A 24822-nucleotide genomic window follows, 5' to 3' on the forward strand; every position below is an offset into this window, starting at 1 on the left:
TTACACCATTAAAACTGCAATTGTTTTAGAGAGGTCAAATCCTATACTGTTTCATCATCATTCATCATTTCACTTATGATGTTGGTCAAGTTGTCTTGATTATAATTTAGTTTTTCATGAACATTTTCCACCCTCTCTCTGACACTCACCTTAAACAGGCTGTTTTTGCAACTGTACCTTTAAGACTAATGGATGTAAATTACATCTGTTATGATTGGCTAACCTCTTTTCATGTGAAATGAGTAACAACACCCCTGCCAAGTTGTGAATGTCCGCTTAGTACTGTACACTGAAAAAACATTTTTAAAAATGAAGAAAAAAAAAGTGCTTCATATGGTAACATCTAAATTAACTGGTTTTATTCAATTCCAAAATATGCTTTAACATCACTAAATCAACATGAATACATCAGGTTACAGAAACAAAACTCATTTTAGGGGTTAGTTCCTTAATGTAACAATTGCAGGTTACCACATTTTACAGTGTTGTAGCAAATTAGCTTAACAAGGGAATTATTTATAATGAATTATAACTGTTTATAATTAATAATAAATATTTAGATTAGATCTTAGAATTAACTGTAGCAGAATCGATATTACAATTATTTGATCTGTCCGTCCAATATAAATATGTAGCAAATTAGCTTAACAAGGGAATTATTTATAATGAATTATAACTGGTTATAATTAATAACAAATATTTAGATTAGATCTTAGAATTAACTGTAGCAGAATCGATATTACAATTATTTGATCTGTCCGTCCAATATAAATATGTAGCAAATTATCTTAAAAAGGGAATTATTTATAATTAATTATAACTGGTTATAATTAATAACAAATATTTAGATTAGATTTTAGAATTAACTGTAGCAGAATCGATATTACAATTATTTGATCTGTCCGTCCAATATAAATATGTAGCAAATTATCTTAAAAAGGGAATTATTTATAATTAATTATAACTGGTTATAATTAATAACAAATATTTAGATTAGATTTTAGAATTAACTGTAGCAGAATCGATATTACAATTACTTGATCTGTCCGTCCACCGAGCAGACAATATAATTATTTATCAATTCTAGGAAGATTACTTTCCTGGCCAAGGAACGATAGCCTTCCTACTTATACAGTGCTAGCAGTAGTTTAGCATGTAGCAAGGAGCAACATTCAGTGACTTTGAATTGTGAGCGGAACACAGAGACAATCAATTGTGAATATAAGGGATTTAATAAATGAAACTATAACTAACATACAAACAAACTAAGCAAAACATACATATATAGAATGAAGGAAAGTAAGGAAAGGAGAGAGAAGAGCAGAGAATGGCAGTATTTCACATCAATTAACCACAACCTAAATGAGAATCATCAGAGGCACAATTCACCTTAAAGGGGGTTCAAACTTAAACATCTAATCAGTTGTAAATGGTTACTTGCATTGGTTTGTTGCTGAATAAGAGTCTTGATGCGGTAGACGAGGTTCTCAACGATTTCTTTAGGAGTGAGTTGAAGAAGTCCACAGCAAATCCACAAAGTTACTTGAAGGTAAACACTGCCAGAAGGTTAAACTCAAGAGGAGAGTTTGGAGTGTGTTGATCTCAAGAAGAAGAGTTTTTGAGCGATGATTAGTCTGCGTTCTGGAGTTTTACTAGTTCATTGCCGCACCCATTTTGTGGGTGGAGTGGCCAATCAGAGGCATGCATTTTGAGCGGGAGAGACATCCTTTGTCTCCGTTTATGGCCCATTCGCATTTTATTGCTGATCTGGACCACTAGTGCAGCTTTTAATTCAAAACATAGTAAGAATTGTTCGATGCATTTCACGATCACATGGTGTACATTATTGTGTGAGAAATAAAGGGAAGATCATTTTGATACCAAGAAGGTAACCTCCAGACGATATTAAAGCAGAGATACACTCATACACTTGAATATAGGCATTTAACGTCTAACTAATACAAGTAAAGGGTTTTAACTAAGCTAATATAATAGGGGAATATACATACAACACATGCATATAGCAGATACATTTATAACTGCTTACTATGGCCTAAAATAGAGAAAATGTCTTTAGGTGTGTGTGTGACGTGTATTGGAATTACTGGAGACAGACAACTGCTCTGGTGCCTGGCACGGGGGTCACCCCCCTTTCTGTGGAATGTGTTTGAAGCTTGATGGAGACACTCCAGAGGCGACCTATTTTAGCATCCTTTTGATAGTGATAAAGACCATCTGCAATTTAGCACCCATATAAATGTAAACGCGGAGGCCAGGTCAGTAATTTATATGCAAATGTCAAAAGGCTAAAAGGGTTTTTTTCAAACAAAGTGTAATTAGCCATCACTGATCTTACACAGAACTTACAGTGTGCATCAAACTCTTATTTCAAATGAGTCTATGATAGCAGTAGAGAGTAAAGACATGCATACCTTATTACAGAAAGAAAGATTATGTGTTATAAAGACATGTATAGACCTTCACTGATTGTTAGTTTCAAGGGGAAAATACAATAGTTTGTCCTCCTGCATTTGGAAAAATATATTTATGTGTATTAATGAGAGAGGAGAACAAGGATGCACAGGTCATATACTGTACAGCTTAATACGGTTGTCACTTCTTTTCTGAGTGTTTAATCCAATTCTGTTCTGTTCACAAAGACTTCAGTTTTTCGAGTGGAATCCACTCTGTACTCACTCCTAAAATGCACTGAATTCACTCCTAAAATATTTACATAATTAGTGGCAGACACTAATTGCGCCATAATGTAATGTCTAACATGCATTATTGCCATGGATGGCCATGGCAGAACCTTGATTTTGTGGTCAGTGAACCATTTTTGTGTTGATTTTGATGTTTGTTTTAGATCATTGCCCTGCTGGAAGATCCAACCATGGCTCATTTTAAGCTTTCTGGCAGAGGCAGTCAGGTTTAGATATTTTATCTGTTGGTATTTGATGTCGTGTATCCGAACAAGATGTCCAGGACCTCTGGCATAAAAACAGCCCCATAACATTAAATATTCACAACCATATTTAACAGTGGACATGAGATACTTTTCCATATAGCTACCTCTCTGAGTGCACAAAACCCATCTCTGGAGTTTGCTTCCTAAAAGCTCAATTTTTGTTTTATCTGACCATAGAACCCAGTCCCATTTGAAGTTCCAGTAGTGTCTGACAAACTGAAGATGCTTGAATTTGTTGTTGGATGGGAGCAGAGGCTTTTTTCTTGAAACCCTCCCAAACAACTTGTTGTGATGTAGGTGATGTCTGATTGTTGTTCTGGAGTCTTTCTGACCCAACTAATTAATTTTTTTTTTCCATACTTTATTTATTGTTTTCTTTACAGCAACCAACACTGCCATACAGTTACAAATACCATTGACCAACAATGTAAGCATACAAGCATGCACAACGGACCATGCGCACATGGTAGATATGTAGAGAGAAGTTATACATTAGGGTGTCCCTCTTACAAGGAATACACACACACACACACACACACACACACATATATATATACACACACACACACACACACACACACACACACACACACACACACACATACATACACACACATACACACATACATAAACATATATGTATATATGCACACACCCATGTACACCCACAAATACTCCCACATATAATTTACATATGGCAGTCATACACAAATAACCAAAGAAACAAACGAAACTAAAAAAAAACGAAAATACATAAAATAACATTTCAAGCTGCTTGGTCACCCAACAATGCTAACTGTTCAGGTAATAAGTTAGATAATAGTTACGTTGGGCTGGGAGGGGTGAGGTGAGGTGGGACCTAACACACAAAAGTTATGTATCCAGGTTGGTCAGGTTTAACTTTTCCACATAGATGAGGAAAGGACTCCAAATTTTGTGACATTTCTCAAAAGAACCATTTATTGCGTGTCAATTTTTTTCTAATTTGATGAACTTAAAAATATCCCTAATCCATAAGGAATGTGTGGGGGGAGTGGGCGATTTCCAATCTAACAAAATTAAGCATCTGGCCAGGAGTGTAATGAAGGCTACAAAATCAGTCTTATATTTTGGAAGGTCAAGTGTCAGAGGGAAAGCGCCAAAGAGAGCTGTAACAGCTAGGGGTTCAACATTTGTATCAACAACTCTAGATATAGTTTCAAAAATCTTGGACCAGTATTTATAAATAAATGGACAGTACCAAAACATGTGTGCAGTAGTTGCAGGGGCTTGATGACAGTGATCACACATGGGATCAATGTTTGGGTATGTTTTAGAGAGTCTGACTTTGGTCCAGTGAGTGCGGTGAAAGATTTTACACTGAATCAAGCCGTGCCTGGCTCAAAAGGATGAGGAGTGTACTCGACTTAAAATTTCTCCCCATTGCTCAACTTGTATATTCTCTCCTAAGTCCTCCTCCCACTGAGATTTAATAGATGTAAGTGGGGTATCCTGCAAAGCGCATGTAGCATCATACGTATAGGAAATCACACCTTTTGTATATGAATTGGTTCCAGGAAGGTGTCAATAGGGGTTGCGAAAGGGAGACTAGGAAACTGAGGGTTCAGGTCCAGAATAAAGCTGCAAATCTGCAAATATCTGAAAAAGTTATGTCTTGGTAATGAGAATTTTTCTAGTAACTGTTGGAAGGTTGCAAAGACATTATCTATAAAAAGATCTTTAAACATTGTTAGGCCAGTTATTGACCACTGAGAGAAGGTTCTGTCCATCAGTGAAGGTGGAAATGCCAGGTTCGCTGCTATAGGGGCAGAGATAGAAAAGGCTTGTAGTCCAAATCGATGTCGAAATTGTCTCCAAAATCTCAGTGTAGTTTTAACAATGACATTTTTAGTGTAGGGAGAACATGGCATTTAATGGGGGAGTGTAACAAAGCTGCAAGTGAGGTTGGCATGCATGAAGATGCCTCCATGGTGAGTCACATTGATCAGTCATGGGTTTACTTTTGTTTTAGCCGATATTGCATAACCCTGAGGTTTGCAGCCCAATAATAAAACTGAAAGTTGGGTAAGGCCATCCCTCCTAATAGTTTAGGTCTCTGAAGAAGCATTTTACAAATTTTGGGGACCTTTTTATTCCAAATAAAGCTTAGTATCAGACTATCAATTTTGTGAAATAAGTGTTGGGGAAGGACAATAGGTATGCCATGGAAAAAGTAAGAGAATTTTGGAAGCATTTTCATTTTGACCGAGTTAATCCTACCAGCCAAAGATAAGGGGAGCAATGACCAGCATTCAAAATCCTTCTCAACCTGAAGCAGCAAACTGGAGAAATTATATTTAAAGAGGTCTTTGAATTTGTCATTGATACAGACCTCGAGGTAGATTAATCTGTGATATACAATCTTAAATGGGAAGTTGTGTAAAGGGCAATCTCTAGCTGTGTAATTTAATGGGAAAACTCCTGAAATGAGACCAAATGATTTTAAAATGGAAAGTGCTGCAGGTATTGACACATCAAATTCTGAAATATAAAGGAGAAGGTCATCTGCGTACAGTGAAACCTTTTGTTCTGTGCCAATTCTTTTTATACTCTTTATAGCTGAATCAGACCATAATGCAATAGAAAGAGGCTCAATGGCAATGGCAAAGAGAAGTAGACTCAAAGGACATCCCTGGCGAGTAGAATGGTGAAGGTGGAAGTACTCTGAACGAGTGTTATTAGTCTTAACCGCAGCTTGGGGCACAGAATATAATAGTCTCACCCATAATATACATTTCTCACTGAACCCTAACTTGTACAAAGTGTAGAAGAGATACTCCCATTCTACACGGTCAAATGCTTTTTCTGCATCCAATGAGATTAAAGCCTCTGGAACAGTGGAAGGGGGAGGATTATATATGATGTTAAATAGTCTTCTGATATTAAAAAAAGAATGCCTATTTTTGATAAACTCAGTCTGATCTGGAGAAATTATTAATGGTAGTATGGATTCTAGACATGTTTCTAACAGTTTTGACAGGAGCTTAAAATCCACATTAAGATGACTGATCGGGCATTAGGAGATACAGTCAAAGGGGAAATAGAGGCCTGATTGAGGGTCTGAGGGAGCTTTAGTGAGTCAAATGATTCATTGTACGTGTCAATTAGTATGGGGGCCAGTTTATGTAAAGATTTCTTGTAGAACTCTACCGGATACCCATCTGGCCCCGGTCATCTGAATCAGTTTGGGTTGGATTCCTCCAACCGTGCAACTGAATCAGAGTCAACGATGGGTTAATTCAGGTCACTAAAAGCAGAGTGGTTGCTGGTTTGATCGGATGTATATAAGGAAATATAATAATCTTTAAAATGATCATTCATTAACTTGGGATCTGTTGTTCGCCCTGAAGGGGTTTGAATCTGTGAAATATGATGAGAGGATAATTCTTGTCATAACTGATGGGCCAGTAGCTTACCTGCCTTGTCCATTTAATAATTATCATTATCCCAGTTTGGAGCATATATATTAGCAAGAGCAACAGGGAAGGTATTGATCTTCACTGTTACAATGACAAACCTCCCATTTGGGTCTGCTATAACATCAGAATGCACGAAAGGAACTGACCTATGTATAAGAATTGCTGCTCCCCTGGCTTTACCCTGAAATGTAGAATGGTATACCTGACCATCTAATCTTCTCCTTAACTGTAGGTGATCATGAATTATTAAATGGGTTTCCTGGAGGTAAACAATCTGGGCCCCAAAGTGTTGGTGATGGTGTAACACCTTACTGCGTTTAACTGGTTAATTTACTCCTTTACAGTTCCAACTTACAAATGTTAAATTCCACCCACCCAGCTGATGAATTATTTTAGTTTGTGTCATATCCGATGTGACTTATTGAATATATCAAGACATATAACTGACTGCAATATTTTACACATATCGTGGGTAGACCAAGTAAAGAAAAAAGGATGAAAAAAACAAACAAGTAAAGGCACACATACAGAGAACATATGAACTATGAGAAACACTTTCACCCACCCACCCCAGCAAAAGCATCTCCCCAAACGAGATGCAACTCAAACAACTGCAGCTAACTAAATGCTGCCTGAGAGAAAGTCATATAGTGAATGATAATGAGTACAGTGGAATCAAAGCTCTCTTGACTAGGGAAAAGTCACCATCTATGTTACCACACCAGACTTATATTGAAACAATAAACTAGATGAACTGGTACAATATACAATGAACTAAGGTCATATTTGAAAGATAGATAATGACTGAGTAGACGGGCAAGCTGGCATTATCATGTCCCATCAATGTATATTCCGACAAGGCACGTATCTCTATATTGCCTAGGCCTACATATTGTTACCTTAAGTATTTGCAGGCTGGATGGTTTTGTCCAATGCAGCAGCTGGATCTTCGAACTTATGTGTGGCTCCGTTGGAGAGGGTGATCCTCAAAACAGCAGGAAATAGAAGGCCAAAAATAACTCCGGGACAAGAATGGGAAGACGTTTTGTCTCTCTGAACGCTGTCCACTTCTTATTGACAACTGTTGTATAGTCCGTGAAGACTGACAGTTTATTTCCATTGTGCATGAGGGGAGACATCTCCGCAGCACGTCATAGAATCTCGTTGAGGGCATGATAGTAGTGAACTCTGATAACCAGCGGGCGGGGGGAGGTGCAATGTATCCTGCAAAAGTTGCACAACAAAATCTGTTGGTTGAGGGCCCTCAGTGCCCTCGGGCAAACCAACCAGACGAATGTTATTTCTTCTGGATCGTCCCTCCAGGTCTTCACATTTTGCATTCAGGTGAGCCACTTGTTTTCTGAGCAAGGTGATCACGGTCTCCAGTTCGGTTAGGCGATCACTGTGGTCAGATGATGAGTGCTCTAACTTCCTGATGGTACCGCAGTTAGCGTCCACTTTCTGCTGCAAGGGTTCCAGCCATTTTTTAACATCCTGTCGAACTGTGGTGATCTCTGAACGCAGATCATCGGATAGAGAATCAATTTTCTTGCATATGTCATTTTTTACTAATTCCAGCATGTCCTGGATTGTCCCTTGTATATTGTCAGCTGCCCTAGGTTTTGTTGAGGCCGTATTGACATCATTCGCCATGTGTGCAGTTTTGCTGTGCCCTCCCTAACCTGTGTCAGTTTTCCCCCGAGACGATGGCATTTTGGTGAATTTGAGCCAATTTAAATGTTGCTACCAAGCTTGGTAAACTATTTGTACAACATGTCCTAAGTTATTTTATTAAACTGTGTGAAAAAGTTTATAAATATGTAACTTTCCCCAAGAGCAGCAGGGAACCATGTCTTACATCCTTGTTGCACAAGGGTGCCTCCGTAAACCGACCCAACTAATTTTTGCAGTTCTCCAACTGTGATCCTTGGAGAATTTTTGGCCACTTGAACCATCCTCACCAATGAGTTTTTCAAACCGTTGTAATCAAAATGATTTTAATGATAATTAAAATTTGAAATGGTAATACTAACCGTCTGGAATTTTACCATGATTTATTGTTCCTCCCTACACTACCCATTTTGTGAAGCTCAACAACCTTTTGCTGCACATCATAACTTTATTCTTTGGTATTACCCATTGTAATGGATTACTAAGTGAATTTGACTTGTGTGTTACCTAATATTTATACCCCTGTGAAACAGGAAGTCATGGCTGAAGAATTTCATTTTCCTAGTCACCCAGGTGTACTAAAAATTTTAAAATATAAATGGGAAAATACTTCAGATATATTTTACTCATAAGAATGTCTAGGGGTTACAGTAATTGTGGCAAACATGTTTTGGAGAATTTTTTTTAAATTTAATTACGAGATTTCATTTTCTAGCTGATCCCACAAAAGCTCAATGGGGTTAAGATCCAGAACACTCTTTTCCAATTATCTGTTGTCCAATGTCTGTGTTTCTTTGCCCACTCTAACCTTGTCTTTTTGTTTTTCTGTTTCAAAATTGGCTTTTTCGTTGCAATTCTTCCCATAAGGCCTGCACCCCTGAGTCTTCTCTTTACCGTTGCACATGAAACTGGTGTTGAGCAGGTAAAATTCAATGAAGCTGTTAGCTGAGGACATGTGAGACATCTATTTCTCAAACTAGAGACTCTGATGTACTTATCCTCTTGTTTTGTTGTACATCTGGCCTTCCTCATCTCTTTCTGTCCTTGTTAGAGCCAGATGTCCTTTGTCTTTGAAGACTGTAGTGTATACCTTTGTATGAAATCTATTGCATACTGTGGCAACTCAAAAACAAATACAAAGACAATGTTAAGCTTCATTTAATGAACTGAATTTTTTTCAGTATATATATATATATATATATATATATATATGTATATATATAATATACACTGGTGAGCCAAAACATTATTACCACCTGCCTAATATGTTGTTGGTCCTCCTCTTGCCACCAAACAGTGCCGACCCGCCGAGGCATGGACTCTACAAGATGCCTAAAAGTGTCCTGTGGTATCTGGCAACAAGACATTAGCAGCAGATCTTTCAAGTCCTGTAAGTTGCGAGGTGGAGCCACTGTGGATCGGACCAGAGCAACATCTTGAACTCTTCATCATGTTCCTCAAACCATTCCTGAACAATGTGCGCATTATCCTGCTGAAAGAGGCCACTGCCATCAGGTAATACCATTGCCATGAAGGGGTATACCTGGTCTGCAACAATGTATAGGTAGGTGGCACATGTCAAATTGATGTCTACATGAATGGCCAGACCCAGGGTTTCCCAGCAGAACATTGCCCAGAGCATCACACTCCCTCCACCAGCTTGTCATCTTCCCACAGTGCTTCCTGTTGCCATCAGTTCCCAAGGTAAACGGCGCACACGTACACAGCCGTCCATGTGAAGAAAACAGAACTCATCAGACCAGGTGACCTTCTTCCACTGCTCCAAGGTCCAGTACCAACACTCACGTGCCCATTATAGGCACTTTCGACGGTGGACGGGGTCATCGTGGGCACTCTGGAATGTGTTGTGACACATTCCTCCCGTAACCACGATTACAATTTTCTGTGACTTGTGCCACAGACCTTCTGTCAGTTCGGACCAGACGGGATAGCAGCCATTACCCTCATGCATTAATGAGCCTTGTGCTACCGGTTTGTGGTTTGTCCCTCCTCGGACCACTGTCAGTAGGTACTCACCACTGCTAACCGGGAGCACCCCACAAGCCTTGCTGTTTTAAAGATGCTCTGATCCAGTCGTCTGGCCATAACAGTTTGGCTCTTGTCAAAGTCGCTCAGGTCTTTATTCCTGCCCATTTCTCCTGCATTCAGCACATTGACTACGAATACTGATTGTTTGCTTACCATCTAATCTACCCAGACCTTGACATGTGGCCTTGTTAGGAGATGATCAATGTTATTCGCTTCACCTGTGAGTGGTCATAATGTTTTGGCTCATCAGTATATACAGTACATATACATATACAGTATATACGAACTCATTTCAAATCAGATGACTGCAACATGCTCCAAAAAAGTTGGGACTGTCAAGTGTTTACCACTGTGTAACATCTCCATTTCTTCTAATAACACTTATTAAGCATTTGGGCACTGAAAACACAAGTTTGTTCAGATTAGTTAGCAGAATTTTCCCCCATTCATCCATTTTTTCAGCTGCGCAATTGTACGGGGCCTTTTCTGCCGTATTTTGCACTTCATAATATGCCATACATTCTCAATGCCACACATTCTCAATTGGAGACAGATCAACACTGCAGACAGGCCAATAGAGCACCCACACAATAGAGCAGTATTTAGTTTGAAGTTGACTTGCTGGAAAATGCAGAGTCTGGATGGCAATATATGTACAGTACATATCTTGTACATCTCTTTCTGCATTAATGATTCCCTTACAGATGTGCTAGTTACCCATGCCATGGGCACTGACACCCCCCCATACCATGACGGACACTGGCTTGGATGGTCCTTTTCCTCTTTGGACCGAAGAATACGATGGCTATTTTGTTCTAAAAACTATTCTAAATGTGGACTTGCCGGACCACAAAACACCATTCCACTTTTTACATGACTTTTTAAATAATTCAAATTTGTGTCACCTCAGACAACCTTATTTGTCAATGATCCACATACAGTGCATGTAGAATTACACACATGTGCATCAATTATACCATTATTGATGATAAATTAGGAAGTTGTCCACATCTCTAACAGGAGCAGTTTAAATACAGAATGTGTGTGTGTTTGTGTGTATTTTCTGAAAGTCAGAATTACTGCTGTCAGATCATAGGACTGTATTGATGTGTGTGTGTGTGTGTGCGTGTGTGTGCGTGCGTGCCTACGTGCTAATGAGGGAGGTGGGTGGTTAGAACAGACCTTGACTCAAATGTCACTCAAACATCTCCTTTGAAAACAGACAGTTTACACTCACACCGCACTAATTAGCACACATCATTAACCCAGAAATAACTGTCCAGTACATCTAAACTCACTAATGCACACACAATCACTTCTTAGAGCTGTGTTTGCATTAAAAATAGTGCTGTCAATAGAATATGATAATTGGTCACAATTAATCTCAACTGGAACTGGCTTTATTTTTATCCTTTCAAAATGTAGTGCATTCAGTTTAAATGGACAGTAAAAAGGGGGGAAAAAATCCATCAATCCATCACATTTCATTTACTCCCCTCTCTTTCAGATTCACACGTCGCTGATAAATGCCCGCCCCAGTGCTGACGACCCCTCACCCATGTTACTGAACTTCACCTCCTCCCGCTACATCCACCTGCAGTTCCAGAGGATTCACACACTAAATGCTGACCTCATGACCCTTGCCCTCAATGACCCCCGAGATGTCGACCCCATCGTCACCAGATGGGTGAGTGAATCAGGTGTTTCTAAAGAGTTCTGATGCTTTGGCATCAGCGAGACCAGGAAGTGGCACACATGTGTGTTTGTCAGTGTGTAGTGATGTTTAAACACCATCTGTGAGTGTGGATGATGGGAGCTAACAGTGCCACCCCATCCATTATGAGCCTCTTCTCTTTAGACAGATGGGTTTTAATTAAAATCACTCAGCAATTAACTTTAACGGGTAAAGGATGGGCCAGGAAGAGGCGGGAACCAGCAGAACAGTCAACATAACTTTAATGACATAAAAGAACTTAAAGAAACATACACACAAACACACAGCGTCTGCATGTGTGTCTCTCTTTTTCTCTTTCAAACTGGTGCTCCCGGCTCATCTTTATCCCCCTCCCGGCTGATTACGACAATTCAGCGCCGGGCGTGCCCTCCTCCTAGTCACACTCCTCCACCGCCTGATTCAGGCTGGGGAGACCTCCTGCATGACGTACTCCCCTCCCTTCCTGGAAGGGAGGTGTTGCCCTTCCGGCCATTCTTCCACCAGTAGGTCTTCCCCGCCTCTCTGGATCCCTGGGAGAGACGAGGGGAGGGAGAGGGAAAGAGCGAGGGGGAGAGACAGAGAGAGAAAAAGTGGCTCGCCGGTCCCCGGACACACTGTCGCCTGGTCCTCGGCCAGCTGGGCAGTGGTCCTCCGCGACACCGGGCGTGAGTCGTCATGGCCCGGCCACGCCCTCCTCCTTGTCACATTAACAAATCTCTCCCACAAAAATGCCACATCACACGCCTCTACCCACCCACCCACCTCCCCTACAATTTCATTAACTCACTGATTGACCTGTTTTCATCAAAGAACAATTATGTTATGAAATAGAGGATTATGTTTCTCACGTGCATTCAGCAATTTGGATAAATGTACCCAAAGAATTTGAAAAACTTCTTTTCAAATTCAAAGGGTAATTTTGCAGTCTGAGAGGCACTAGCTATATTAGTCACATGATTATGTGGATAAATTAAAATAGAAGTGTGTTAGTTTTTCAATATTAAAATACTATCTCCTAACCCAGTTAAACATGAAGAGATTTACAGAAGTAAGTCATTCGTTGAGTCATATTCAAAGTCAGTAACGTAATTAAAATGCTTTGGATTACTTATTGAGCACTGGCAGATTTTTTTTTTATTTGTTTTGACTATAAACAAGTGAATAGCAAGTGAAAAAAATTGCCAGTAAAGTCTCCGATATACAGTACTTAAGTTCTTCTTTGTTCTAAAAAGAAGTTAAAAACAGTCGAACAACGACATACTGTTTGCGAACATTCAGAAACCACCCACACCGCTGGGGGAGGCGTTTAGAGTAGTGATGGGAAGATCGGATCATTTTACTGACTTGAATCTTTGAGTCTCGTTCAGCAAAATGAACGAATCTTTTTTCAAGTCATTTAGTTAATTTGAGCAGAATTAAATTAAAATGTTACATTTTCAATAGCCAAATCCCCCCAACACGTCTACTTATGCAAACTTTGATTATAGTCCCAATAAGGAAAAATGTATAATGCAGCCAAGGACAAATTATGAGAAACAAATGATTAGTTCACCTCTGGACTGAATCTTCTAGTCTGAGTCGTTTGTTCTTTTGTCACGCGACAGCCGTATGTGCATAGCGTATACTAGAAGACTCGAGAGGTGAACTAATCATTTCTGTTTCCTGTGTGTGCAATGCATAGCGTATACGGCTGTCACGTGACAAAAGAACGAACGACTCGGACTATAAGACTCGAGAGGTGAACTAATCATTTCTGTTTCCTGTGCATGCAATGCATAGCGTATATGGCTGTCACGTGACAAAAGAACGAACGACTCGGACCAAAAGAGTTGAAAGGTGAACTAATCGTTCCTGTTTCCTGTCCATATGGAGTTGTGGTGGCGTAGTGGGCTAAAGCACATAACTGGCAATCAGAAGGTTGCCGGTTCGATCCCCACAGCCACCACCATTGTGTCCTTGAGCAAGGCACTTAACTCCAGGTTGCTCTGGGGGGATTATCCCTGTAATAAGTGCACTGTAAGTCACTTTGGATAAAAGCATCTGCCAAATGCATAAATGTAAATGTAATATATAGGACTATGCAGAAGATAATGTGTAATTTGTCATGCTTACATTCTGCATTCATGACACTAACATGCTATATGCAGCCATAATATGCACCAGAATCCATGTGTTATTTTATGATGACTTTGATACTACTGCAGAAATGGGTGTAGACAGGGTGTCAGACAGGCTTGAAACACTGACAGAAGAATGATGATTAGAGACATACAGTGTCTCTAATGTGAATGTGTGAATGGCTTTAGGCTGCAGATGGCACACGAGTGAAACAGCATATCAAACAACAGAGTGAAAGGTGACTTAAAAAGAGAATTTGAGTAGATTGATTCCTTTTGTAGAGTAATTTGACAAAAACTAATCACAGGACATGGTCTTACAAAATGCCTCTACACTATATGCAAACGATCGTACAGATGTAGGTAAGTTTGCACAAGGTTTTCTGCACGCCAGTGTATTGTGTTGACTGATCTTGACTGACGGAAAACCTAACCAGAACTAGTTGTCAACCTTAAAGTAGGTGGAGCTCCAGGTCACACCTACTGATGATGTGGACCAATGGCAGTGTTAAAGGAATAGTTCGTGCAAAAATGTTAATTCTCTCATCATTTACTCACCCTTATGCCATCCCAGATGTGTATGACTTTCTTTCTTCTGCAGAACACAAATGAAGATTTTTAGAAAAATATTTCAGCTCTGTAGGTCCATACAATGCAAGTGTTTAATGCATGTCTTCAGAAGTAATATAATAGGTGTGAGTGAGAAACAGATCAATAGAATAGAATGGAAATTTAGCATAAAAGCTTAAAAAGCTAAATGTTCACATGACAATTTACATTTATTTCTGCTGCTTCAAAACCCCACAGGGTGTATACAAACACATGTTTTTTCTGTTCATAAGTTGATTCTGTTCATAGAGGCAAACAATATATTATTTGTATCTTTCTATACGATGCTAAAGGCTACATTGGTTAGCATTTCTAATATAAACATCCTTTTTTCTTGGAAAAATACCAAAACTGCATCAAAAACATTATCAAACCATTTATCGAAATCATGTATTTATTTAATTCATGTTTCATTTGTCAAAGCGTTTCAAACTGTTTTCTGTTAAGCTGTTAAAACATGCTATCCTTCTTCTATAAATTATGTCTCATCCACCTTTTCACTCATAACAGTGTGAGAGCGCCCTCTCTCTGCTCGTTACACATTATAAGAATGTTTCACTGCTGTCCAAACTTCAAGAGTAAATGTTTTCCAACTTAACTAAATATTAAATTAAAAAAAACGACAATAAAATGCAAAGTAATCTCTTCAGTAATCAAAACACTTTTTGAATGTAACTGTATTCTGATTACCAACGTTTTTGTATTTTAAATACGTAATCCAGAAAGAAAGAAAGAACGAATGAAAGAGTGAAAGAAAGAATAATAATAATAATAATAATAATAATAATAATAATAAAAAAACATTATAAACATTATCAGGGCACCTTTGCTGTAGGCTGTTTTTAGTGTACTATGAGAGAATCTTTTATTTTTTATTTTTATTTGTTTTTTGTTTTTTTTTATCTCACATGCTATTTCGCAAGGGATAATGTACAGTCAGCTGGTTGTTATCACAAAATAAACCCAGACAGGTTGATCAGCACCCCGACACGAAGCGGACGACTCTTGTATCAGCCTGAAGGTGTTTATTTTGCAATAACTACCGGCTGACTATACGTTATCCCGCTTATTACATCACTGAAATAAATCACTGAACGGGTTGAGTATTCCAGAGAGCCATGTAATAATCATGGATAAAACGCAAATTGGGATGCAGTGATTGTCTATCAAAATTGGATTTTGTGCTTTTAAGTTCACTTCTGTTAGCTTTGAGGTCATCTACATGCTAGTATACTCCTAAAAGTTAACAAAATAATATGCACTTAAAATTGAAACAGTATTCTTTAATAAATCTGACTACAAATATTGATGACTAATTTTGCACGCAGAGGCATACACAATTCTTTTTTGTCCAATAAAATGCTCTCTAGAATGAGAATGTCCCCTCCCACTAAAACCCACTGCCATCAACTACAGGAGCAATATCAAATAATTGGCTGAGATCAGAATGGTATAATAGCATACTACACTTGCTGTATAGATATATACAGCAGAAATGGTAAAAGTAGCATGGTATTTTGCTATTTCTCAGTCATGATTCATGGCTGTGTTGTAAACCAAGGTTATTGGCTATTTTAAAAAGAGGCAAACCCTTTGATATGTTCCACTACTGCTTCCTGTTTCTATAGGAAATACATCAACACAGGAAAGAAAAATGCAATAATCAAGTCATTTTATGGGGTCTTCAAAGTGATTTTTTTCTTTTTCCCCTCCAGTATTATTACTCCATTAAGGATATATCAGTAGGAGGCATATGCATCTGCTATGGTCACACGAAGACCTGCCCTCTCAACCCAGACACTAAGGTTTGTCATCTAAAACCAAGAAAGTCTTTATTCACAAACATATTTCTATATGTGTTTCTAATTAGATTTATAGGCCCTTATTAATTAGAGACTAACCACTTTGCCCTCATATGAAGAATGCCAGCAGTTGTGAAATAATTCAGTTACTATACTGTTGCAGATGTCTGATATGAACATAATGTGATGATATGCCGTATTTTGTGGTGCATCTACATGACACTTTCTACGAACAGGGTAGAAAACAGGGCCTGAAACTCTTCAATCAACAAATGTAGAGTGAAAGGAGGTGCTTAACCTTCAGAAAATGTTGATCGTCCACCACAGTAGTTGGCACTACATATTATATGAGCAGTTTTATTTTTATTTTCAGTTTCTATGAGGTCTGCAACCTTGTTACCAAATTTGGGACATGTCTAAATTAGGGCTGAATGACTGAACACGCTGCTCACTGATTGAGGCGACTCTGCTCTCTGTAATAATAATGATAATAATAGTATTTTTTATTATTGTTGTTTTTGTTGTGTATATATATATATATATATATACACACACACACACACACACACACACACACACAATATATATAAACATATATATACATTATATATATATATATATATATATATATTCTTTTTTTTCCTTTTTTTTTACATAATTTCTTAACTTAATTATAACTAATTTTTGGGTTCCAAAAATAATGATAAAAGTGGGCTGAGACCCTACACAAAGTGGACAAAAATAGGTAGCCTACAAAGTTAACAGATACAATGTAAAGATGATGTGAATCATCTGTTTTAACCCCTCTATGTTTCACTGTGTTTTTAAATTATTTAGTCTGGTTTTCTCAAGATGACTCAAGTGTGAACATCCTTTCTTGAACAATATTTCTATTGGCAGTAGAGCATGTTTGCCTATTACTTAATTTTGTTCAAAAGAAACACTACTTCTTCTTCTTATTATTATTATTATTATTTTGTGAGTCATATTGAGGTTCAAATCGCAATTACAATAATTTTTCAAAGTAATCACAATTAGATTTTTTCCCCCCTAATTGTTCAGCCCTAAAAATGTCATTACCTTTATCTAATTGAATTTGAGAAAGTTTTTACATGTACATTAATTTAATGTCTTTCATTCAGATTAAGTCAGTTTCTTTGAGCCAACATTATTTAGTTGGATTAAGTCAAATTAATGTACTATAGCAGTTTTAACTCCATTTCATTAAGTTAGTCAAACTCTGTTTACTAAATTTTAATATAATTAATTTTCTTATGTTGCTCCAACTTTATGTATTTTAAAAAGTATATGCCAAGTGTAAGGACAGTAAAAACTGTTGCACTGTCAATTTAATTGCAAGTGCTTATAGAGCTAAGCAGCACTCGAATCAAGCATCACTTAAAGGTAAAAGTCCTTCCTCAACCTAAGCACAAGCGCCATTCTTCACCACAATGGTTACCCCTTTACTGTACCAATGTTAACCTCATCATGCTCAAAAATGCATAAAATAACACTTAATTTCATCACTTGTTCTCCCTATCCAGTGCCACGCAAAGCATGCTGGGAAAGGGAAATCCCTGCCCAGCTTTATCAATGCTACTGTACATTAACACCACAAAAAGTATTCATACAGTCCCAACTCAAATGTATTAAGTACATTTCAGTTTTACTAATTTAAATAGAATTTAAATAGAACGCAATAAAATCAAGTTGTGACAAAATGTTCTAGAATTGTGTTGTTTTAGTTTAAATTAAATAAACTGATCAAGCAGCAAAAAAAAAAAAAAAAAAAAAAAAAAATTTTTTGGGTGAAGTCTAAATAGTTTAAAATCATGATTTGCATAATTTAACTATTTGTAACATTAACATTAAATTGTACAAAAACATTAAATAAACATCAAAATGAAATGGTCAAAATTATAATAAATAAATAATGCAATTATATTCCCCATAAATTAAAGAATTGTTTTTTTTTTTTTTTTTTTTCTCTCACAATAACTTTGGGAACAGGGTTGAATGTTTGAGCTGGACAAATGCAGTCAACACTGCAATTTGTATCAAATTTGAGAAAATGGTACAGAAATAAGTAATGGGAGACCGTATCCGTGGAAAGTGCCATCCCTGAGAGCACACTTACATCACCCAGACATCTATTTGATGTGCGTGTTTACATCTGCAAGACATATTTTTTACGTAGTTTGCTCATCTGTAATACGTCAGTATGATGTTTCTTCTTGGATGTCAGTAAGACATTCAGCAGATGTCTTTGAGATGTTTATGATTTATGAGGTTTGTAAATCTGATCTTTTTAAGATGTTCAGCAGATATTAATTAGAAGGCAATGTTTTCCAGATGAAATGCTCTTAAACAGACATCTGGGAGACATACGTGTTCTATCTGGGACATGTGCATAATTCCTGCTTCGGATCTCAAAGTGTCATGTTCGTTTGATATTTAGATCCGTGAGCAAAAGTTGCATCGTGTGAGGGTTTGAGTGCTGGGTCAGTAATACAGTTGATTTTGTTAACTGTGTTTGGTTTCCATGTCAGAAATTCAGCTGCGAGTGTGAACACAATGCTTGCGGGGAGAGCTGCGACCACTGTTGCCCTGGTTACAACCAGAAACCCTGGATGGCTGGAACCTTCCTCACGTGGCATGTCTGCGAAAGTAAGAGGTCTCAACAATGTCCCGTAAAACCCAACAGAACGAAAACACAAGCTACAGAACTGACGATACACCAGCTAGAATCGTCCATTAGGAGCTTCACTGCATTTCTCTTATTGTTTTATTACTGTGTGATGTCTTTATCTGCCAGAGTGTAACTGTCATGGGAAATCAGAGGAATGCTATTTCAACCAGACTGTGGCTGATGCAAAACTGAGTTTGAACATTTATTGAAAGAGACAACTTTTAGGAAAAGGAAAGGAAAAAAAAACTCTTTGTACTTTCTCATCAACAACATTTTACTAACGACAAATTAAAAAATCTGTGTACTACTATCCAAACACACAAAACTTCCAAAGACTTGCATTAAACAGGAGCAAAAGCATGTCAGACAGTATGGTGGAACACAGCTGTTGTCTATCTGTCACATTTTAAGGCAGGGATTAGTGAAGGACAGTGACCGCCCACTTTTTCAGTGTCCTTGGTTCCGGAGGTATTTCTGTCGTTCATCTTCTTAGTGATGTTGTTTAGATTTGTGTGAATGTTTTCTCAGGTGGTTTCAGACAAAGCCCGCCCCTGCAGACCCTGCTCATGTGACCCGAGAGATTCACTGCACCCTGCATGTGTTCCTGATGACAGTCATGCCACCACAGGTACAACACAGGCTGGTCTTTGATGGTTTCCCAGTCCCAGCCTGGTCAGGCTGGTCTTTTGGCTTATTTTAGAGCGGTTTTAGGCACTGTTCAGCCGGTCAGGCTGGGAGACCAGCTGGCCTCATAGCTAAACGAGTTGAGCACCAGGTTAACCATGTTAGCGCTCTTTGGGAGCGCTCTTTATTAACTGTAAGCCTTTCTACTCGCTGCGGGAGTTTTCCTCGTTTATTCTGGTGAGTGTGTATATCGCGCCAAACGCGTGTTTGAATACCGCGCTGCAACAGCTGGCTGATCAAATCACATACACAGAACAACAATACCTGGACTCAGTTATTATTATTCTTGGGGATTTTAACAAAGCAAACCTCACACGTGAACTGCCCAAATACAAACAGCACATCACATGCCCCAACAGAGACAGGAACATACTGGATCACTGTTACACAACAATAAAGGATGCATATCGCTCTGTTCCTAGAGCAGCTTTGGGACTATCTGATCACTGTCTGGTTCATCTTCTTCCAACCTACAGACAGAAATTAAAATCTGCTAAGCCAGTATTAAGGACTGTAAAGAGATGGACCAACAAAGCAGAGCTGGAACTACAAGGCTGCTTTGACTGCACTGATTGGAGTGTTTTTGAGGCTGCAGACACCAATCTGGACGAGCTCACAGATACTGTTACATCATATATCAGTTTTTGTGAGGATATGTGCATTCCTACTAGGACTTATTTAACATTTAACAACGACAAACCATGGTTTACAGCAGAACTCAGGCAGCTTCGTCAGGCCAAAGAGGATGCTTACAGAGTTGGGGATAAAGTCTCGTACAATCAGGTCAGGAACACACTGAATAAGGAAATCAGAGTGGCTAAAAGAAGATACTCTAAGAAGCTGAAAAACAAGTTTTCAGCTAATGACCCTGCATCAGTGTGGAGTGGCATAAACAATTTAAGAATTACAGGACTCCTACCCCCAACCCTGTAGTGGACCAACAACTGGCTGACGACCTGAATGTGTTCTACTGTAGATTTGAAAGTCCCAATCCCACACCCCACACCCACTCTGACCTTCACTTCACACAAACACCAACACCTCCTGCAACCCCCCTCCTCCCCCCTCCTGCTACTCAACCTGCATTTAAGATCTGTGAAGATGATGTGAGCTGCATCTTTCGACTACAAAGGATAAGGAAAGCACAGGGCCCAGATGGTGTTTCACCTGCATGTCTTAGATTTTTTTGCCCTACCGTACCATCCAGTTTAAACCCCTGGCCACAGGGAAAGATGATAATGATTGAACTGATGTAAAAATGTCTGATGGAGGATGGTGCCTGTCAGTAATTTGTCTGAATTGATTTCAGGGTACATGAACTTTCGGAAACAACTTGTCGATATCCCGTGTAATCATGTTGCATAGGCATCATTAATTTGTATGCATTTGGCTGAAATAAATACATTTGGATGAATTTATCTTAAATATTTGGCTAAAGATTTATATTTAATATTTTAGACAGAGATTGATCTAAAGATGTATGTTTAGATTAAATGGTTATTTATTTAAATATTTATTAAATCCTAAATGTACAAAATTTGACAACTGAAAGCTGTACTAAATTCTTGTTAAAGTAAATATGGCAAAATTGGGGTATTTTTTATAATGAACTTTGTTTTACATTCAGCACCCCCATAATATTGCACTAAGACCGTGAGTATAACAAGTTGTATTGTAAAAGAGTTCTTTGTGCTTCACGTGCAGGGACTCAAACAGTGTGTTTTCTTATGTGTACAGACCTGGCTGCAGGCTCCTGCATCTGTAAGCTGGGATATGCAGGTGAGAAGTGTGGCAGGTGTGCGTTCGGATACACAGGATTTCCTCTGTGTGAGCGATGCAACTGCAGCAGTGAGGGCAGCATTAACCAGGACCCCTGCCAGCTTCCCTGTGTGTAAGGTACAGGACACATCACTCACAGTGCCACATAACACACAGTATTTCACCACAAAAACCTTATTCACCAACCAACTGCAATCCATTTTAACCAGGCACTTTGCTCTCGTATAGCTCTGCGCCATGAGTTCTGAAATCAAGTCATTCTTTTCAGTGCAAACACATCACCTTTCTATGTCTAGTAACATTGCCACTAGTGAAATGTCACTATTGAACTAAACTACAGATAACAAAAATATGCATTTTTTACTAGTTGTATTTCAGTTGTTGATATCAGAAATGGATAATTGTACAAGTAAAAATGTAATTATTATTATAAAAAAAATATAGTTTTTTACTGGAAGAAGAAATTTCAACTAGTAAGAAATTGATTATAGATATCTGTAATTTGCGTTTTGAAAAGGTGTGCATGACCGATCACTATGAAATTCTGTGTAACACAACTTCACAGAAGAAGGGAAGGAGAACACAGGGAAGCGGGTTTTCCAGGCTCAGGTAAGACTTTTAATCGGCCGCTTCAATGCTTCACAACTTTACAAACTCATCAGCTTCACAAGCATGTAGACTTTTAAACACATTAGCTTCACAAAACAACAGTTTAAACGAAACCTCTTCAGGAGCACCGTGGCCTTCCTTGTGCCAGACTCTCTCTCTCTCTGCTGGTGGCGTGGCTACTTATATGCCGCTCTCCCCATGCTCACTGGAATTAGAAGCAGGTGTCACACACAATCTAGCTCAGGTGCAAGCACCCTTACCACTTTCTCTCTCTCCGGACGGATGCTTGACCACGCCTCCACTGCCACATTCTATTAATGCAGTTACAAGATATTAAGAATTGTGTTTTTCCAGCTTTGAAATCAAGAATGTGTTTTCTGCGAGTCATGATGTAATTTGTTATATCAAGAATTAAGGTTTTTACTAGTGCAAACCTAATTACTGATAATAATAAAAAAATTAAAAAAAAATACTGGAAGCACTTTCACTAGTACTTCTATTACTGATCTCAAGAATTAGCATTTTAACTAGTGAAAATTGAATTGTAGATATCTTTCATTCATATCCTGCAAGTGATTAAATGTCAAAAGAGCTTGTGATAATTATGCTGTGCAAATTGCGTTTAGCACTAATTTTGTTGCCGTATTAGCCTTGTTCCTGATTTGCATTATTCCTTTGGTGAATCGGGTACTTAATGCAAACAATGCATGCAAATTCAGATTTTGAGAGCACAATTCTTAGTGAATTCCTTCCTAAGTGTCACTAATCCTTTTAAAGCACACTTGCAATTTACATTCAGCTCAACCATATCAAGCACTATAATGTGTATAATGTGAACATGTTGGTAAAATGTACTACATACTGGTCGGTTTTACTGGTTCATCTATAGGTGTGTGTGCAGTCACTGTCGTTTTGGAATGTGTGCGTAATGGATGCAAATACAGAATGTGTTGGTGAATGCTGGTGTTTACATGATGCTCTTTTTCTGTCAGAGTTCATCCTTCATCAGCCAATTAGAAACAGTCTGGTGGTTTCTTGAGGAACCAGGCAGGATGACCTTTCACCCTGCTTATGTTAATTATTAAGCTGTGAAAAGATTACACACACACACACACACACACACACACACACACACAGAAAGTTTGTGGGGGAGTTGTACATAACGTCTGCAGCATTAATGATTTAAGAAACAACTCATCTTAATGTCTAGCACACAGATCTGGACTCACTGACTGATGAGGCTGATGAGAGAAAATTCATGAGCCTTTTAGAATTATCTATCCTGCATTCATTTGACCTAAAATGTTGATCTTAATGTAATACATTCTAAAATATTGAAACCACTTGCCATAAGTTTGGACATACTTCACAGAATTTTTTTCAGTCAAGTGTGTTGCTGATCTGCAAAAACTGTTGATTTAAAGGTGTATGCCTAATGCTTGAAATTCGTTTTGTTGACATATGTTTAACAGTTTAATAGCCCAGGTTTAGACCTTTCCAATATGGCCAAGATGCCGACCGTCCATAAGAACAGCTGCTAATGAGGCATCTACGTGTGTATATCTATGGATGGAGTGCTTAAACATGTATTTTAAAGTACATCATATTCCAATATTTCATCAAAGGATGAAACCATATCCAAAGATATCTGCGTTCTGACTCTTGAGGTGCCCCTGGTAGAGTTGCTCTAATGCTCAATACATTTTACTCATTGGGTGAATTCGAGGTCCTTTCATTGTCAAACAAACTCAGAAAGCTGCTGTTTTCTTGCAGAACACAGGACCATGAACTTAGACACATCAATTCAGTAATTTTTTTTGTACAGCACTTTTCACAATACATGTTGTACCAAAGCAGCTTTATGAAGAATAGTGCTATACAACACCCAGTGAGCATGTCAAAGGCAACAATGGCAGGGAAAAAACTCTATAAACTGTCCTGATTGAAAGGAACCTTGAAAGACTTCTGAGACAGATTTGAGTAAACTTTAAGATGGGGTTTACATTTTTTTAAAGAAGTTTATAAAGTTGAAAAAGTACTAGGGCTGTCAATTTAACGGGCTGAGGTGTGGCTGTGACATGGCATGGAGCAGACTCAGGCGTGGCTGTGACATGGCATAGAGCAGACTCTGGCGTGGCTGTTACATGACATGGAGCAGGCCGAGGCGTGGCTGTGACATGGCATGGAGCCGACTCTGGCGTGGCTGTGACATGGCATGGAGCCAACTGTGGCATGGCTGTGACATGGCATGGAGCCAACTCTGGTGTGGCTGTGACATGACATGGAGCAGGCCGAGGCGTGGCTGTGTCATGGCATGGAGCAGGCTCAGGATCCGGGGCAGAAGGTAGTGCAAGCTCGTCGACCATGACGTGGGTTGCTGGCTCGTCGACCATGACATGGGAAGCTGGCTCGGCAGCCATGACGTGGAACTCTGGCTCCTTATCTGCCTCCCCCACAGTGAACGTTGAATCACTTATCAGTAGGGCAAGGTTGATATACTGAGTTAGGCTGTAGGTACTCCAGCCGTCAGGCATCAGGGAGGAGACCGGCTCATTCAGCCCAAAACGGAAACAGTCCTTGAGGGCAATCTCATTAAAGTCGACCCTGCAGGCCAGAGAGCAGAAGTCCTCTACATATTCCTCCAGGGGACGATTCCCCTGACGTAGGCATAGG

The 24822-nt window shown here is 38.8% G+C and overlaps 1 pseudogene; it reads left to right on the forward strand.

The window, feature by feature from the left end:
• The window catches only part of LOC127416017 (laminin subunit alpha-2-like), a 336769-nt pseudogene that overhangs the window by 72758 nt on the left and 239189 nt on the right, over window positions 1-24822 (forward strand).

This window comes from Myxocyprinus asiaticus, chromosome 25, assembly GCF_019703515.2.
Source record: "Myxocyprinus asiaticus isolate MX2 ecotype Aquarium Trade chromosome 25, UBuf_Myxa_2, whole genome shotgun sequence".
Taxonomy (NCBI): Eukaryota; Metazoa; Chordata; class Actinopteri; order Cypriniformes; family Catostomidae; genus Myxocyprinus; species Myxocyprinus asiaticus.